Source organism: Eubalaena glacialis, chromosome 4 (genome assembly GCF_028564815.1).
Source record: "Eubalaena glacialis isolate mEubGla1 chromosome 4, mEubGla1.1.hap2.+ XY, whole genome shotgun sequence".
NCBI lineage: Eukaryota > Metazoa > Chordata > Mammalia > Artiodactyla > Balaenidae > Eubalaena > Eubalaena glacialis.
In genome coordinates, this window is record NC_083719.1 from 55,798,337 (window position 1) to 55,815,027 (window position 16,691).

Consider the following 16,691-nt stretch of genomic DNA (forward strand, 5'->3'; position numbering starts at 1 on the left):
TTATCCAAAAACTTGTTATTAAATACTGCACACGAAAGAATAAAATGCATAAGGCATGTAATAAAAAAACAAAACACTCGCTTACCCATTACTGAGCTTAAGAAACAGATTATTACCAGTAACTTTGAAGTCCCTAAATGATCCTCCCCAACCAAAGATCAGACCTTTAATCAAGCATCAGGGTCAGCATCAGGCTTTCAGGCTAACTATGGTAAACAGTAACAAACAAAGCCACAGGGAAGGGGGTAGGGAGAGGTGTACCAATCTATCTTAAAGCCACCATATGAAAGGAGTATTCAAGTTATTAGAAAATGGCTAACTTAAGGACTGAATCACTTTCACACATAGGTGAAACAAGAGATATTCCTTAATCCTTGTAGGGTCTGTTTTGTACATTTAATTAACTTTGGTATAGTAGGGTTTACTTACGTACACCTTCCCTTTACCAACTGTGTTGGATATGAAGAAATAGGATTTAGGGAAAATGCTTGTATTCTAGAGGCTTTTGATTCAATGCTTATTGTAGAAGCAAAAAAGTGTAGAATAGAATTTAGCATTATTGGAAATTAGCTAAATCTGTGTTTTCAAGACTCTTGAGTATCAGTGTTTTTTTAGATAACCACATGTTTAAGAGTCTAACATATGCATTTATAATGGCCTTAAAATTTTCTTATGAATCCACTTTGCTCAGGGAGAACATATTTTGTCAATGACTTCATAATGTTCAAGGTATTACATTTGATGTGAATGTCTACATCTGTGCCTGTGTCCAAAATTTCATTCCTACCAGTTAATCAACAGAGTTTTCTGAATGGTTAGAAGGACAATCCAAATTCATAATGCTAGTATAAGTTGGAAAACAACCATTCTTTTACCTTAATTTTTATTTTTACCATGAAACACAGGGACGGTATATATGGTATGATTCCATTTGTTTAAAAACTATACTCTCATGTTTCTAGATGCATTAAGAATTTCTGGAAGAATACACAAGAAAATGTTAATAGTGGTAACTATTTTAAGTGGGTAGAAAGGGGACAGGAAGGCATTCTTTTTTACTTTCGTCCTTTTTGTACCGCTTTCTGTTTTACAAGTAGCTGTTTTTATTTTTATATTTAACATAAAGCATAGAACTAGTTTAGCATTACAACATTAATAGTTGCTCTGGAGGGTGAGATTACTAAAAGGTGAGATGGATTATCTTCTTGTCTGATTTTATATCTAATGCTTTTGTAATCAGAAAGGCTTTAAGTTTTGTATCAGAGTCCAATCAGGAGATAGAAACCACACAGTAATTTGGGGAAAGTTTACTATAGAGTTATTCACTGTAACAGGAAACTGGAGTAATGAGGATTGATTATGAAATTGAGAACTCTAAGCAGGTATAGGGAATAGCTTATGGCTCTTCATGCTAGGCTGAGACACAGCACCCAAAGAAAGTACCCCAGGGCTGAGATCTAGACTTCGACAGAGAAGGCACAGCCATGGACAACAGAGAGGCTGGCTTAATGAAAGAGGGGCAGCCCAAGAAGGTATAAGCTTGGAGCACTTTGCTTAGAAAGTGTTTTGGGGGTGCCAGGGAAAGCCACCCACGTGGGGCTGCTGAGTGCTGCTGGCCACTGGGCACTGCTGAAGCCAGGCACTGCACAAGGCTGTAGAAACCATGTGCTGCAGAAACCATGTGCTGCAGGTGTCTGCTAGAGAGGCACACTGGACCCAAGAAAAGTAGTCCCCTGCCCCTCCTGTGTCTCACCAGCACCCTCTACTGACAAAGCTTTACACTGTACCTGCTGACAAGGGAGGGGTAGTTACAGGGTCCAGATTCATTATTGCAGAGTAGGCAGTGAAGGCTGGATTTGGACATGAAGGCAATAACGTCATAAGTGGTACAAGTATTACTTATTACATTTCATAGTTCAGACCTAAAGGAAAAAGAATCTAGTTAAATTTAAGATTGACTGAGAGCATATATGTACATGCATGTTCATACCTTCATAGAAAACTTCTTAAATAAGAAACTGGTAATGATGATAGATTCCAGGGAGGGGAGCAGGATAGCTAGTGGACACGGTAGGGAGGTTTACTTTATCCTGCATATAATCATCTGAATTCTGTACCGTATACATGTACTATTAACAATGATACTTTAAAAAATAACAGGACTCCATGCAAATTATTTGTCCAGAGCTTCTGCCAAGGGCTTCTAGTATAAAGCAGGGGGCAGTGGGAATTCCCTGGTGGTCCAGAGGTTAGGACTCTGCGCTTTCACTGCTGAGGGCCTGGGTTCAATCCCTGGTCTGGGAACTAAGATCCCATAAGCCACGTGGCATGGCCCCCCCCCCCCAAAAAAAAAAAAGCAGGGGGCAGCAAAATATGACCACAGCCTATAAGCTAAGAATTTTTAAAACATTTTTAGAGGCCCACAAAGCTAAATTAATTTACCCTGGCCCTTTACAGAGAATGGATTATTTCTGGATCATAAGATCACTATGCCCTTTATTCCAGTATACATCAATTTCCACAGGACTCCTAGGTCATCCCTCATTGCCCTGACACTCATCCTTATGTTTCAAAACTTCTCCCTTTCTGATCACATATCCCAACCTTCTCCAACTCCCCAAATCCTTCCCCTGTGCGCACATGAGTAACATCTCCCATGTCCTTTACCTCTTTTCTAAACATTCTCTTCACCTTCTTGTCCTAATCCCATATTTTTAAAACTTTTTCACCATGACCCATAGTAAGAAATCTTACATTAAAAAATTTACACACATACACATATATACAAGATTCACAAAAAATTCTAAAGCTATGTCAAATATAATTTTACTAATATCCAAATATAACAAAAATTCAGAAATACAAAGATTCTTGAAACAGTTGTTTACATGTGCTGTCTTCATCTGTTCTTTTCCATTCTCTACCACCTCCTCCATTGCACCAAAACAGCCCTTATGAGGGTCACTGCTAAATTCAACAAATACTTCTTAGTCCTCATCCTATGTGACTTGCTAGCAGCATCTGACCTGTTGGTAGCTTTGATATGGCCCACCACTCCTCGAAACACTTTCTCCATTTGGCTTCCAGGGCATCACTCTGGGTTTCCTTCTAATTAATTGAGAGCTCCCTCTCAGTCTCTTTTACTGCTTCTCATATCTCATCTCTAAACATTGGGAGTACCCCAGAGTTCTCCTCTAACATCTCTATTTATATGCACTTCCTCGGCTATCTCATCCTGATGAACGGCTTTAAATTCTAGGTCTATGCTAACTTCTAAAATTTCATCTTTATCCCAGGTCTCTCCTTTGAACACTTTACTCATATCCAACTCCTCAGACTACACAGGTCCAAACCCAACTCCTTCTCCTTCCTTTCTACAAAAGTACTCTTTATGCAGACTTCTCCATCTCATTACTTTATATAAATTTATTTATTCTTGGCTGTGTTGGGTCTTCATTGCAGTGTGTGGGCTTCTCATTGTGGTGGCTTCTGTTGTTGTGGAGCACAGGCTCTAGGCATGCAGGCTCAGTAGTTGTGGCTCACGGGCTTAGTGGCTCCATGGCATGTGGGATCTTCCCGGACCAGGGCTCGAACCCGTGTCCCCTGCATTGGCAGGTGGATTCATAACCACTGCACCACCAGGGAAGTCCCCATCTCATTACTTTATTCTCCCACTTGCTCAGGCCAAAAACCTTGGGGGGTCATTCTTGACTCCTTTCTTTCATACTCCACATGGAATCTACTGGCAAATCCTGAGCTCCACTTGGAAAATACACTCAGATCCAAGCCCTACTCGGCCTGCTCTCTCTCCCTTGAAACTTATGGTCTATTTTCAACAAAGCAGTCAGAAGCCTCTTTTTTGTTTAAATTATTATTTTTTGGGGCCACACTGCTCGGCATGTGGGATCTTAGTTCCCCGACTAGGGATCAAACCCGTGCTCCCTGCAGTGGAAGCCCAGAGTCCTAACCACTGGACCCCCAGGGAATTCCCCCCAGAAGCCTCTTTTTATGCATCCGATCATGCAACACCTTTGGTTCAAAACCTTCCAATGGATTCCCAAGAAACGCTGAAGACCTTGCAATGGCCTACACATGACCTTAATCTCTTCTCCTTGCTCACTTCCACTCCAGCCAAGCTGGTTTCTTTGCTGTTCCCTGAACATGCTAAACACAATGTTGTCTTAGGACCTTTGCACCTGTCATTTTCTTTGCTCGGGAGGTTCTTCACTTATGTGAATGGCTCTCATTTTCTGCAGATCTCTGCTCAAATGGCACCTCAATTAGGAGTTCCCTGTTCTTTTTTTAAAAAGCATCCCTGCTTCCAATCCCACTCTGCCAGCTCCCTTTCCTGTTTCCCTTTTCTCTGTGACATGAATCACTACGTGCCACCTTATAAATTTCACTTGTTTACTAGCTAGTTCCCACCACTGTAAGCAGGAACTTTCATCTGTTTTGTTCCCAAGCACCTAGAACAGTGCCTAACACAAAGTTGAATAAATATGTGCTGAAATGAATGACTTTCTTGAACCTACAACTACTCTCCAACTGTATTAGGTACAATATTAAGGGAGGTAACATCCAAAAATCTTAGAAAGCAAATAAGCTACCTTCATAACTAAATTTAACCTGGCATATTTTAGGCAATTAATATAAAATATTAGCTAATTGTCATGAAAAATGATAAAACTCTACTTACCCTGTACAAAAAAGCTTAAGCCATAGAACATTCCATTCTGCGAAGCTTACTTACCAGGCACTTGAATATTCACTTATTTATTCAAAAAATACTGGGCAGCTACTAATATGCTAGGCACATGCAGTTTGCCCAAGCAAAACCTCTGAAAGAAATAGCACTTACATATTAACATCTTCTCCCACAGCTAAATGGACTAGGGAGAATCTCAGGCGTATGAACACCAATCCTTTAGACTAAACTAAAACAGTACTATGTTCTACCTCTCCAGAGAATCTGAACTGAGAGACACAGATATCGTCAAATGGATGGTAGATGGAACTGCAAGGTAATGATGAAGAGAGAATGGCCTGGGCAATCATGTTAGGCAGTGTGCATGAGGAGGGTGTGGAGGAGGCTAGAAGAGAGGCAGACACATAAGAAAAGGTGCAGGAGGAGAATGACAATATGACATCCAAGCAACAGAACACAGCCTTGGTTCCTGACTGGCCAGGTCCAGTCCTCTGACATTCAGCTTCAGCTAGGCTTTGTTCCCTAACCTCGGATCATCAGCAACATTGTTTTACAATTGGTTGTATCTTTACAATACTACCCTTTACCCAAATAAGCCTGAGTAGTTTTCTCTACATCTTTAGACAGACTCCAACCTACCATATATATTCCAAAGAAAAATATTCAGATAGTCAAGGTTTAAAAAAAAAAAGTTATTTATTTTTAAAGGCATTAATAAAAATCTTAACATACTTACTAAGAAAGTTACAATATACAAATGGGTTCAGTTGTGATTCTGACAGATTGACTTTCTGCACTGTGTGTGACCTTGAATTTCTTTTAATCACTCATATTTCCATTGTTCAGTTATTCAAACTGATTATTCCCTCAAAATAGCTAACTGGTTATTTAAGCATGAGTCACATGCAACAAGGGGAGATGAAGATGACATGCACCCATCCAAGTGTTTGTGAAGAAAATGATGAAACTTCTGTTCACATTGACCAGGGCACATCAATATACCATCCTCCTTGGGAGAGAGCTGCACTGAATCTGAAAGATAAAAAGTCTACATACAATTATGAAATTTAAAAATCTATTTTCTTATAAAATCATAAAGAAGAAAACAGAAAGCAACACACTCATCATGGTAAATAAAACTAGAATAAAAATATGCTAGTGTAAAAAACAATACTAATTTCAATCTTTATGGGATAGTTAGATATTTAGACAAATTAATTGTGAAATTCATGTGAAGGAATAAATGGGCAAGAGTATTTTTTTAAAAAATTCTTAAGAAGCACTGGTATTTGATCTGTCCTAACAGAATTTAAAACATATTAAAAACAATGATCAAAATTATGTGTTAAAAAAATAGTAATTAGAACAATACAAACAACATTCTATAACTACAATACAATAAAACTAGAAATAAAACCTAACTGAAATTAAAATTAACCTAAAAATTAATTAACTGAAATTAATTGAAATTAACCTGAAATTAAAACATTTCTAGAGTTAAAAACAAAATTTTGAAATTTGGAATATCTAGAAAATAAGAATTCTACAGAATACAACTAAATTGTCAGAGAAAAATTTATGGTCCTGAAATATCCATTTTAATAAACAACAGATAGGAAGAAAATTTTTAAAAACTTCTAAGGAAAGCAGAAAGTGGAAATTAATCCCAAGTATATCATCTGGGCCCAATGAACCCAATTTTAATTTTTGAGTTTTTTTTTTTTGGATCTTAGTTCCCCAACCAGGCATTGAACCTGGGCCACGGAAGTGAAAGCACCGAGTCCTAACCACTGGACCGCCAGGGAGTTCCCAATTTTTGAGTGTCTTATTCGATCAGTTCTAACTATTTGTCCTTACATTCATGACTCACTCTTAGAGGTCTGCCAAAGAACGAAGAGAAGTTTTATTTATTTAAAAAAATAAACAAACAAATAAAACTCCTATCTTGCAATTATGCTGTAACTCTACTGGACTCTTTTATAAATCTACAATATAGAATCTTAGTGATTTTATTATCCCTTATCTTGAAACATTTTGTTATTCTTCATCTCAGGATATATTTTATTTTAACTCATTGTGGTAGCCAGTCTTCAAGATGGTCCCCAATGATTCCTGCCCTTGTCTAATCCCCTCCAGTTGGCTGTGAGCTGCACTTATGTCAAAAGGATAGAAAAAGGTGGAAGTGATGGTGTGTGATTCAGAGACTAAGTTATGAAAGTACGTGTGGTGTTGCTCATTCTGTACTGGATCACCCACTCTGGAGAAGCCAACTATCAGTTTGTGAGGACTCTCAGGCTGCCTATGGAGAACCCCAGGTAGCAAGAGAGCCTCTTGACAACAACCATCTGGGTGAGCTTGAAGCAGATCCTCCAGCCCAAGCAGAACTCTGAGATGACTATTGCCTTGAGGCTGACAACCTGATTTGCAGCCTTAGGAGAACCACCCACCTCAGCTACCCCTGCATTCCTGACCCACAGAAACTAAAGATAAATAAATAAATATTTGCTGTTTTAAGGTGCTAAATTTTAGGGTAATTTGTTATGTAGCAATAGATAATACATTCACCAGTGACCTCTAGCTATGCATAAGAAAAAAGACTAAAATAAGGACATGAAAGGATGGAATCACCTAAAACGATGATGAAATAAATCATTAGTAGTGAAATAAAGCATCACTATTACACCATCCTTCAGTTTTCTTATTCTGTTGTCCTAAGTACTGGATTATCTTTCAAGAAGTTTTAATGGAAGTATGGAGACACAATCCTTGTAGTCTCTCTTTTTTTTTTAAAAGCTTTCCCTGAACACAGTGGAGAATTCAGACTTTTTCATTTTCTGTCCATAATAGCAAAGAGAACAAAATCGACAGAGAAAGTCATTTCAAAATTATTAAAGCAATTAGAAGATGAATGTAAAGGGATAGAGAGTAACATCTAGGCCAGCGGCTGGAAAACTATGGCCTAACATATTTACTATCTAACCCTTTAAGAAAAAAATTTTGATCTTTATTCTGGACTAATAATGGTGAAATTGTTCATATAAGTAAAGTCTCAGACGATGAGTCTTCAGATGACATATTCTACTTAGGTGAATTTTCCCAAACTCAAGAAATGATATACTTCTTTTTTTTTAACTTTTAATTTTATATTGGAGTATAGTTGATTAATAATGTTGTGATAGTTTCAGGTGTAAAGCAAAGTGACTCAGTTATACATATACATGTATCTATTCTTTTTCAAATTCTTTTCCCATCTAGGTTGTTACATAATACTGAGCAGAGTTCCCTATGCTATACAGTAAGTCCTTGTTGGTTATCCATTCTAAATATAGCAGTGTGTACATGTCAATCCCAAACTCCCTATCTGTTTCCCCCACCCTTCCCCCCTGGTAACCATAAGTTCGTTCTCTAAGTCTGTGAGTCTGTTTCTGTTTTGTAAACAAAGGAACTGATATACTTCTCAGGACAAAAAAGAAAATATGGTAGTATCATTTAGTTAGTCCTTCAACAGGAAGGACTTCATTATATAATATTTTATGATTAAAAACCTGAACCATCCCATTTTGCTAAAAGGACATGTGACAATATTCTTTCATCTTTTATAATGCTTGTACACTAAAATTTACTTACAGTTTGTGGACAGATATGGAAGACAGATGTGTATACAAAGTAATTGGAAGGTAATAAATATGTAGAAATGAAAAACAATAAGATCATTCTAACTGGTATCTATAAAAAAAACGAAATGTTTTGCTATTAGGCAACAAAGAGGATAGCTATCATCTGTCTATCCAACAAATAGAAGCTTTCAAAAGTACTGTTTTGATGAACCAAGTGCATGAAGAATCAAGGTAATGATAAGCTAGAACACAGCACAGGTACATTTGAAACTTAGAGTCAGTCGTGGATGGATGTAGAGACTGTCATACAGAATGAAGTAAGTCAGAAAGAGAAAAACAAATATCGTATATTAACGCATATATGTGGAACTTAGAAAAATGGTACAGATGAACCGGTTTGCAGGGCAGAAACAGAGACACAGATGTAGAGAACAAACGTATGGACACCACGGGGGGAAAGCGGCGGGGGGAGAGGGAGATGGTGGGATGAATTGGGAGATTGGGATTGACATGTATACACTAATATGTATAAAATGGATGACTAATAAGCACCTGTTGTATAAAAAAATAAATAGGGCTTCCCTGGGGGCGCAGTGGTTGAGATTCTGCCAATGCAGGGGACACGGGTTTGAGCCCTGGTCTGGGAAGATCCCACATGCTGCGGAGCAACTAGGCCCGTGAGCCACAACTACTGAGCCTGCGCGTCTGGAGCTTGTGCTCCGCAACAAGAGAGGCCACAATAGTGAGAGGCCCGCGCACGGCGATGAAGAGTGGCCCCCACTTGCCGCAACTAGAGAAAGCCCTTGCACAGAAACGAAGACCCAACACAGCCAAAAATAAATTAAATAAATAAATAAAAAATAAATAAAAAATAAATAAAATAAAATTTAAAAATTAAAAAAAAAGAAATTTATTAGAGTCAGTATTTATAAGATAAATATATTTCAGGTTCATGCATAACCGCCAATGAACAGTTAGTTGCATTCAAAGAATATTATCTGATTTGGAGATATATATAAACATTCAATACTAGGAAAATACATAATAAAAATTGGGGTTTGCTGTATTTAAATTCTCATTGAAATTGCTAACAAAGTTATTTTCACTATCTCTTTATTCTGTAAACTGTAAAATGACTTGAAATTACATAGAGTCAATTCTCATTATTCATGGCAGTTTTGTTTTTAAAAGTCACCACAAACAATGAATTTGTGGATACTGAGCCATTACTCCTAGAAGAAACACAGGGCTAGGTTCCTGCAAGCCTCTGGTCACATTACCAGCTGATCAGTACATAACCTTATGCGTGTTTCTGTTGAAAGACAAACTATTTCATATATATTGTTGATTCAATAACACTGAACTCATAGCCAACAGCACTACAACTCATGCCTGAACACATCTAACACATGTATTCTCCCTGTAAGGCACATCACAGCCTTCTTGCACTTGGGAACATTACATATCACTACAGCACAATACTTGGGGGCTATTTTAAAGAGTGAAGTCAAAAGGCGCAAAAGACAGAAAAATGTAAAAAGTGCAGAACTGACTAGATTGTGAAAATGACCCTTGTTTATAGTATGAAAGCTGAAGCAAGAAAACAGAGCACTACATTTTCAGCTTTATCTCAGCTGAAAATGTCTGTCAGGTGACTCAAATTTTTCACCCTCTGCATGTGTCCATGAATGATGGTGAAAGCTCCACAAATAATGACTTCAGGATTACAGATAAATTTTAGCAAGCTAGCAAATTTGCAAATATAGAATCTATGAATAATGAGGATCATCTGTAGATAAAATTTTATAAGCAAAAGTTGAAAAGAGAAAGTAAGCACAAATATCTAAAATGATAATGGAAAAATTACCATATAGGTACAGGAAAAAAATTAAACAGTAGAAGCATTAGAAGAAAAGCCTGAAAAGGCGGGATGATTCTGACTATATGAAAATTAAGCACTATGACTACATAAAAAGCAAATATTTCTGTCAAAATGACAACAACCACTACAACCATAAGCAAGGCCAAAAGAAATGACAAGCTAGGAAAAAAGTATTTGCCACTCATATCACAAAGAATTCTTGCAAATCAAAAAGGAAAAACACACATCCCAGTTGAAAAGTAGGCAAAGGTGATGTTTCTAAAGTTTTCAGAAAAGATACACAGTTCTCTTAAACACAAGAAAAGGTGCTGAACTTCACAATAATAAGATAAATAAATTATAAATACAATGAGACAATCATTTCCAACTATTAGACTGACAAAGATCCAAAGGTCTGATAAATTATTGGCTAGACTGTGGGAAACAGCGACTCTCATACAATGTTGGTGGAAATGGAAATTAATACAATCTCTACTGAGAGCAATTTGGCAAAAATCTTTTAAAATTATAAATGTGTATCTTCTTCAATCCAGGAGTTCTAATTCTAGAATCTAATTCTTGATTCTAATTCAATCTATTTAGATAATCTTAAGGATGTATTCAGACAAAAAGAATTATGTAAAAGAACACGGACTATAGTATTAAATAGCAAACAACTGGAAGCAACCTAAACTTCCATCCGTAAGAGCTCAATCAAATAAGTATGGTACACATCTATATATAAGAATATCTTGCAAATGTTTAAAACAAGACAGTTTTACATACTGATATGTTCTCCAAGAAATACTGAGGAAAGAGTACTTACCTATTATAAAACACTATACGAATTACCTATAAAAATGGAAAAATAAAAAAGTTTAAAGGAGTTAGATGATAGATATAGCTTACCAAGTGCACCTTCATTACATATTATTTATTTTTTATCGTCAGTAAATGTACACAGCACAAAAATAGAATACAAAAGGGTATACTGTGAAGTTCATAGTTCAAAAAGATACATGTACCCCTATGCTCACAGCAGCACTATTCACAATAGCCAAGACATGGAAACAACCTAAATGTCCATCGACAGATGAATGGATAAAGATGATGTGGTACATATATACAATGGAATATTACTCAGCCATTAAAAAGAATGAAATCATGCCATTTGCAGCAACATGTAAGGAGCTAGAGAGTATCATACTGAGTGAAGTAAGTCAGACAGAGAAAGACAAATACCATATGATGTCACTTATACGTGGAATCTAAAATACAGTAAGTCCCCTGCATAACGAATGAGTTCTGTTCCAAGAGCATGTTCGTAAGTCCAATTTGTTTGTAAGTCCAACAAAGTTGGCCTAGGTACCCAACTAACACAATCGGCTATATAGTACTGTACTGTAATAGGTTTATAATACTTTTCATACAAATTATACATAAAAAACAAACAAGAAAAATAAAACTTAAAAAAATATTTCTATTTATGTATGTATGTATGTATGTATGTATGTATGGATGGATGGCTGTGTTGGGTCTTCGTTGCTGCCTGCGGGCTCTCTCTAGTTGCAGCAAGCAGGGGCTACTCTTCGTTGCAGTGCGCGGGCTTCTCATTGCGGTGGCTTCTCGTTGCGGAGCATGGGCTCTAGGCACACGGGCTTCAGTAGTTGTGGCACGTGGGCTCAATAATTGTGGTGTGCAGGCTCAGTAGTTGTGGCTCGCGGGCTCTAGAGCGCAGGCTCAGTAGTTGTGGTGCACAGGCTTAGTTGCTCCGCGGCATGTGGGATCTTCCTGGACCAGGGCTCAAACCCATGTCCCCTGCATTGGCAGGCAGATTCTTAACCACTGCGCCACCAGGGAAGTCCCCCAAAATAAAACATTTTTAATCTTACAGTATAGTACTTTGAAAAGCACAGTAGTACAGTACAGCAGCTGGCATAGAGGGGCACATTCACATCTTTGAAAGTCTGCAACTTGAAGGTTCGTATGTAAGGGACTTACTGTATGACACAAATGAACCTATCTATGAAACAGAAACAGAATCACGGACATAGAAACAGACTGGTGGTTGCCAAGGGGGAGGGGGTTGGGGGATGGATGGACTGGGAGGTTGGGGTTAGCAGATGTAAGCTTTTATATATAGAATGGATACACAACAAGGTCCTACTGTATAGCACAGGGAACTATATTCAGTATCCTGTGATAAACCATAATGGAAAAGAATAAAAAAAAAAAAAGACTATATATATGTAAAACTGAATCACTTTGCTGTACAGCAGAAATTAACACAACACTGTAAATCAACTATACTTCAATAAAAAAATATTAAGAAAAATAATTTAAAGGAGTAAGATGATATATCAATATCTTATCAAGTTTAACTTAATTACATATTTATTTTTTTACTGTCAGTAAATGTACACAGCACAAAAGTAGAAAAAATACAAAAAGGTACACTGTGAAGTTTCCCTCACCTCCCTGTGTCTTCCAGTCCCTCTTCAGTAGCAACTAGACTATCGCCGTGAGACGATAATCAATGCACATACATGCATACATGTAAATGCATATTTACACAAATGGCAGGTAGCATAATACACACAGTTCTGCATCTTACTTTTTTCATTTAAATATATTTTCCTATCAGATTGCTATACATAACAAGCAACAATGTAGTTTAAGAAAAACACACACACAAAAAGAATTAAAAGAATAAACTGAATAATGTTCAAAAACTGATTCAAACTATTTTAGAACTTTTATTTTATAACATGAATAACAATGGAGAAAGAAATAATTTAAATAAACTATAACAAGTAGATACTCTAATAACGATAAGTGTAAAGGATGAGGGCTTTAGTAACTATTTATTCTTTTGGGGAAGCAATATGACAACATATGATGATCTACAGCACTATTTAGATTCTGAGGCCCAATACATGAAACTAATCAACAATTCACAAAAATAATTCTATGGAACTACAGTTAAACAAAAAAAGCCCAAAATAGACCTACTACTGTCATACAGAAGTATATATATACACACACACACACACACACACACACACACACATATCATAACCCCAAATTTGACATATGAACCTTATGTACTTGAGAGATAGAGTGTAATATCATTGTTTAGCACATTTTGTTTTAACCATCACAACAGATTAATCTTTCAGAAATCATCCAACAACTGAAAATTAATTGTTCCAAAATGAAAAGGTGATGCGATGAATTGTGCCATCCAACCAAGTGTTCAAAAAAAATGATAAAATGTTTGTTTAAAAATAGGAGGAATAGCTGGTAGTGTACTTGTTTTCCTGTGATAGGTTATAAAACTGGGCACAATTTATGATGCAACTCTTTCCAGGCATTGGGCAACAGAGACCACAGGGTGAGATTCTTGAGAAAGGGAAACAGGTGAGCTTTGCATTCACCCCCTTTGGCTGGACACAATTTCCAAACTGCAGCATGAAAGGTGGAGCCTGAGTAGAGAGTACTGTTCTTCCTGGGTGGGTGGAAGAAACAGAGATTGGAGTCTAGGCTCTGGAATAAGGCAGCTGGAATTTAAGGAGGTAAGGTCTAGAGAGGAGGGACTTAAAGAGAAGGAGCCCCAGAAATCTGTGTAGGATTTCCACTTAGGTCCTTGCCCAGATCCTAAATTATGCACATGTAGGACAAGACTCCACAGAGCCTGGCAGAAGCAGTTGCTGGGGGGCTAAGAGCTGGAGAGAGAGTTCTGAAGTCATACAGAGTTCTACCACTTACCATGTGGTCCAAAGCAAGTCATTTGGGAATAATAATAGTAACTAACTTGAGAGTGCTATTAAGATTCAATGAAATAACAATGCCTAGAAACACATAGTAATCATTCAAAAAATATAGCTATTATTACTTGTAAAGGGAAGAAAAATGTGACAGTTTCTAGTTTCCTTTACAATAAAAACCCAACTAACACAGAGCTAAGAGTCTACTGAAACGAAGTTCTATAAAGTAAGTTTTTTTTTTTACAAATTTAATTTAAATTTTTATTATAAATTTTACAGTAAAAGTAAAATGAACAACATCCTAGAAGTCAAAATTCTACCTACAGGTAATTGCAAGAGTAGGGAAACTACAGAGTCCAAATTTTACCAAACAACGTACAACTTTCCAGATCAGCAGCTTAACTGGAAAAAACATGAAATTTGTAAGCAAACAAATTTCAAATCAAATCCCTGCTCCCCTAACAACTGAGTGGTATCAAACAAGGTAGCTATGCTATCTTTTTTTATACATATATATATATAATAAGATTTTATTTACTCTTAACCAGAAGTATTTATCTAAACACTAAGACTCATTAATATTCAGGTACACTGCTTCACATCTTTCTTCTTCTGCCTAGAAACCAAGTTTTATTTAAAGTGGAATGCAGCTCAACTCTAAATTATATGCCATTTTAAAATGTAAAAGGTCAATTTATGTGTCACAATAACTAGTAATGAAAGGATCAGAACTTCGAAGCTCAGAAAATTACTTTCTCCTACAGTATGGAGGTTCCTTAAAAAACTAAAAATAGAGCTACCATATGATCCAGTAATCCCACTCCTGGGCATATATCTAGAGAAAACTCTAATTTGAAAAGATACATGCACCCCAATGTTCATAGCAGCACTATTTACAATAGCCATGACATGGAAGCAACCTAAATGTCTACTGAAAGATGAATGGATAAAGAAGATGTGGTATATACATATACAATGGAATATTACTCAGGCATTAAAAAGAATGAAGTAATGCCATTTGCAGCAACATGGATGGATCTAGAGATTATTATACTGAGTGAAGTAAGTCAGACAGAGAAAGACAAACATCATACGATATCACTTACATGTGGAATCTAAAAAAATGATACAAATGAACTTATTTACAAAATAGAAATAGACTCACATAGAAAACAAACTTATGGTTACCAAAAAGGAAAGGGGGAACAGGGATAAGTTTGGAATTTGGGATTAACAGATACACACTATTACATATGAAATAGATAAACAACAAGGACCTACTGTATAGCACTGGGAACTATATTCCATATCTTATAATAACATATAATGGAAAAGAATCTGAAAAAGAATGGGTATACATACATGTATATGTATAACTGAAATCACTTTGCTGTACACCTAAAACACTGTAAATCCAACTATACTTCCATTAAAAAAAATTAAAAAAAAAGAAAGAAAAGAAATTAGTTTCTCCAAAAGCTTCTCCAACTGTATTACTTGGTGTCTTCAAAATATGTTACATATATAATCTCAGGACAATAGCTGAACCCACAAGTAATAATAATTGAAAACAATCCTGTGCAAAAGAGTACATACTGTATGATTGCAGTTCTAAACTAAGTAAAACTAATCTTTGTTCATGGAGGTCAGAATGGTGATTGCCAGGATAGGTAAGTGTGGTGAATGACTAGAAAGGGGTACAAAGGAACTTCTGGACTGAGGGAAATGTTCTTTTATCTTGATGTAGTAACAATGGTATACCTTCTCAAAACTGATCAAACTCTTCACTTTAAATCTGTGCATTTTTAAAAAAGGTTTATTTATTTATTTAATTTTTGGCTGCGTTGGGTCTTCATTGCTGCGTGCAGGCTTTTCTCTAGTTGAGGTGAGCGGGGGCTACTCTTCGTTGCGGTGCGCGGGCTTCTCATTGTGGTGTCTTCTTTTGTTGCGGAGCACGGGCTCTACGCACGAGGGCTTCAGTAGTTGTGGTGCGCAGGCTCAGTAGTTGTGGCGCATGGGCTTAGCTGCTCCACAGCATGTGGGATCTTTCCCGACCAGGGATTGAACCCATGTCCCCTGCATTGGCAGGCGGATTCTTAACCACTGTGCCACCAGGGAAGTCCCAATCTGTGCATTTTATTGTATATAAATTAATCTCGAAAGAAGTATTTGGAAAAAAAAAATGAGAGCGAGGTAAAAATGTTCTTGAATCCTCTTGAGAGGCCACAATTCATACATAAAAATGATAAAATGCCAAGTATTTTGTGAAATACCTGAATACTGAATGTCTTCTACTGATTGCTATATATAAACATGGATTTCTGCAGAAGCAGGAGTTGCTTTGGTTAAACTTCCAGAATTTTATTTCTGAATTGAATTCATTGTTTTCCATTCACCAAGAGCTTCAAACAACACATAAGTTCATAACCATTAACCCTGCAGTTTATTTCTGTTAATGGCAACCATACAGAAAAGTTAAACTTACAACATGACTCAGATAAAGTAATCTCTGGCTGATCATTTAATGAAGGTACTCTTCAAATATGGCATCTCACCTTCTATTTGCCTATCTTCTGAATATAGGTACAGACCATGGAATTTTCCATCTAGGATTCTTCATAACCACAAGGACAATTACTACAGTGAAAGCCAGAAAACAAGCTGTTTTGACTTCATTTTCTCTCTTCTTTGACATTCCCTCCAATCTGTACTCTAAGCCCATTCTAGACTTCAAAAAACCG

At 36.8% G+C, this 16,691-nt stretch overlaps 1 protein-coding gene across 3 annotated transcripts in view; it reads right to left on the reverse strand.

The window, feature by feature from the left end:
* Window positions 1-5,417: 5,417 nt before the first annotated feature.
* LOC133089751 (survival motor neuron protein) overlaps window positions 5,418-16,691 on the reverse strand; it is a 48,401-nt gene continuing 37,127 nt past the window's right edge. Inside the window, exons 9-10 of one of the 3 annotated variants that reach the window (XM_061187887.1) lie at window positions 11,010-11,035; window positions 5,418-5,737 (exon numbers count right to left, since the gene is read on the reverse strand). The gene's annotated coding sequence lies outside the window, so the exon portion shown is untranslated. Of the gene's footprint in view, window positions 5,754-11,009; window positions 11,036-16,691 lie in introns of all 3 variants that reach the window. The other 2 variants (XM_061187888.1, XM_061187889.1) reach the window with 2 other exon arrangements.